The following is a 3,448-nucleotide window of genomic DNA, read 5'->3' on the forward strand; positions in this document are numbered from 1 at the left end:
CCAGCAGCCTGTCTCCCCTTTCCCGGGACAGCGCTCCCTGCTCCCTGGGAAGTGCTGGGGATGGTTTTCCCCAGGGTATTTAGGGCGGGTTTCCTCTGGGGGAGGGAGAGAGCCCCACGGGCCCTGTGCTGCCCCTGTTGCCTCTCCAGGGATGTGTCACAGGGCCTACAGAGAGGGTGAAGAGTGACCAGGAGCCAGCCCAGAGCTCCCCAGGCCCCTGTGCAGCTCTGGCTTTGTCCATTCACACCTGGCTCCCACGGCCTTAACCAACTCCCTTGCAGTACCCAGTTGCCTAAGGCAGAGTGGGATGCCAGCACACCATGGAAATGGATTTGTTTGTGCTCCCTTCTAGACTGGGATGGCAACATGCATTATCTGGATGACCTATCGGATGATTGCTTGAAACCTCTTGAAAATTCTGGAGGTAAGTTCTCCTGTGCCTTTCCTGGCAAAATAATCAGTTTCTATGTGAAAAGAGGTCACTTGTGAGCCCTTTCCCTTAACAGAATCTCATGGTTGAAAGAATCTGATAATCTGGTCCTGTTTCTTTCTGGAGTCTGAGAGATCCCACTGTGGAGGCATCCCCTAAGTTACACCCCATGAGCTCCTTCCCCTCTTCCAATGTCCCTGAACCACTGCCTCCCATTTCCTTGATTGGCCCTTTGTAGTGCCCTGAGACCAAGGTCAGCCCCCAGGCCCCCAGGGAGAGAAAGCTGGATCCACCCTGTATCTGTGCCTGCGACATGAATATTTCACCGCGCGGCTCCATTAAACATCTGAGGATATTTTGCAAAGTCCCTTTTTGCTAATAACATAGGATCGCTGTCAGTGGGAGTAAGGATCATTTATCTGTCCATCCTCCTCCCACGTTCAAGGCCAGTGTGTCCTTCTGTGTGCTCTGTGCAGCCACAGAGAAGAGCAGAGAGGGAAGGGGCCGGGCTCAGGGCTGTGCCCCGGGGCTGAGCCTTTCTCAGCTCCTTTGCCGGCCCCAGGGAGCCTGAGCTGCTCCTGCTGCCACTGCCAAGCCCTGGCCCTGCCTGGGGCTGGGTTTGGAGCTGCTGGCAGCTCCAGGGAGTCCTTTCTGCCCCGACTGCCCCACAAGAGGCTCCTTCCATCCCAGTGTGGGGCCACTGCAGGCACGAGGTGCCCCTGGCCCTGCTCCTGAGTGGAAGGCAGAGCTGAGGGAGTGCCTTGGAGGGCACCAATCACGCAGGTGCACTCACTGCCACTCAGGCCTGAAGGAGAATTGGAACATTTTTCTATTAAGATCCTCCTATTTGGAAGAACCAAGATACAGGAGAGAAGAAATCGCTGGAGGCAGCCAAACTTCTGGACAAGATGCTGAATGACCTGGAGAGACGCCGTGGTGGGTGCATTTCCCTCAGCCTTGTCCTGGGGCTCAGCAGCCGGGGGCTTTGGCTGCACATCTGGACACGCCGTGCCCGGCACAGCGGGAAGGGATCCATGGCAGCCTCACTGCCCCGCTGCTGCTTCCACGCCCTGCAGGGCTGTTTCCCAGCCTGGCCTGGCTGCAGCTTCTCCCCAGCCTCTGCAGGAAGGCATTGGGCATCTGCTGACAGGCAACCCAAACTGCACCATGGGCCTGAGATACCCTGTGATTTCCAATTCTCTTGGCAGATCCTGAGGGGCAGCTGTTTGGAGGAGGGAGGGCCCTGGGCAGCTCCAAGAGCCTTGGCCTTTGCCTGATCCTTATCTATTCCTTTAACTAGGGGAACTTCGTGAAGCCGTCACCTCCCCAATCGGGAATGGCTCCACCTGATCCAGCTGTCCCTTTTCCTTTCTCCAGAGATGGTCCAAAAGTCTTTGCGGAAGGCAGCACATCCTGGAGGATTCAATGTACCCATGCCAGCCACTGACACAGGAAGTGAGGAGATGCCAGACAGTGCCACAGAAGGTGATTGCTGTGCCAGGCTCAGCCAGGCTTAGCAGTCCTGCTGGGGTCCCTCCGTGTGAGACTTGTCCTGAAAGCTGCAAGCGACTGCATGGGGTGCCCATGGTGGGGAAAGGGCAGAGGGGGAGAGCAAGGCTGCAGTGTGTCCTGACAGGGCCTGACTCTGTGCCCTGGGGCTGGGGGAGCTGTCACGGGGCAGGGAGGGCCAGGGCTGGCAGTGGCTGCTCAGGGATGGCTTTGGCCCGTGTCCCTCCAAGCAGCCACTGCCCAAGCAGCTGCGCTGCCCCCGGGCTCTCCTCCCGGCCTGCTGGGCTTTGTTGAGTGGCACAGCCTGTGCCAAGGGCCGGCAAGGTGCCTGCAGGCCCCAGCTCTGGGGAAAATGCAGAACGTCCTGCCCACATCCACCGTGCTGCCAGCTCAGCAGTGCAGCACAGCACAGGCTCACGCTCCCCATTCCTCCCACAGACATTGTCACTGAAGCAGGAATATATACCCCGGATCCAGTGCACCTCCCAAGAATTGTCTGCCCCCAGGATGCGCAGAGGACGTGCATGATAGGCACAGTGGTGATCGTGTGCTCTGTGCCACTTGTGCTGATAGGCTGCTATCTTGGCATTCGCAAGCTGGCAATCAAGATGAGACGGTCAGTTGCTGATTTTTCTCCACAGTTTTCTTATAACTGTGCTCCATAGCATTGGTAGCCTGACTCGTAGTCGTGCTGCTGTGGAGTTGTGGCCAGTCCATGGTTGTCCTAACAACTCTGCTGAGGGTTCTGCTGCTGCCCAGAGCTTTCATTGGCCTCCTAATTGCTGGGCCTTGTCCTGGGGGGCCTGCTGGGGCTGCAGCCAGTGCTGGCTCCCACTGAGGCTGCCTGGCCAAGAGCAGCCCCAGGGGCACAGGGCAGAGGCACAGCAAGTTCTTAGCAGTGTTTGGGCAGCAGAGTTCAGGACAGGGCAATGCTTATTTAGTAGCTCATGTAAACTTTCATGGCAACAGTGGTGTTGTGGGACAAGCAAATGTGCTCCAGTTCTGTGTTAAAACATGGTTTTCTTTATGAAATTCATTCACTGTTTTAAAACTTAGTTTAAAATATAACTTCTTTTCCAGTGCTTACTACCGTTATTTGGTATAATGAACGATGGCATTAGTATCCCATGGCTGAATTAGAAGACTGTAAGTACTATAAAATGGAATCAGTTTTACACTCTTATGTCTTTCACAGACTTATGAAACTTTTGTTGGTTTGATGTGACCAACAGAAGAGTTTTCCTCTGCTTTTAATTCAAACAAGCAGCAGAGCTGGAACCTGTTGAGAAGAGTCTGTTCACTTCATAGTTAAGCAAACTGCCAGGGTTCTTTATTGAGTGACATAAAATCTATATTTTATGTACATACTCCTGACAAGTCAGTGATAGAAATGAGGGATTTGGACTCTTTGAGAAGTACTGACCTACTGCGCATTGGCTTGCCAAAGCTAAGTCTGTAATAATCAGTCTTTTTCAGAAGACAATGTTCAGTTTCTTCCTGGCTATCCCT

Source organism: Zonotrichia leucophrys, unplaced genomic scaffold (genome assembly GCF_028769735.1).
Source record: "Zonotrichia leucophrys gambelii isolate GWCS_2022_RI unplaced genomic scaffold, RI_Zleu_2.0 Scaffold_216_84705, whole genome shotgun sequence".
Classification (NCBI taxonomy): Eukaryota; Metazoa; Chordata; class Aves; order Passeriformes; family Passerellidae; genus Zonotrichia; species Zonotrichia leucophrys.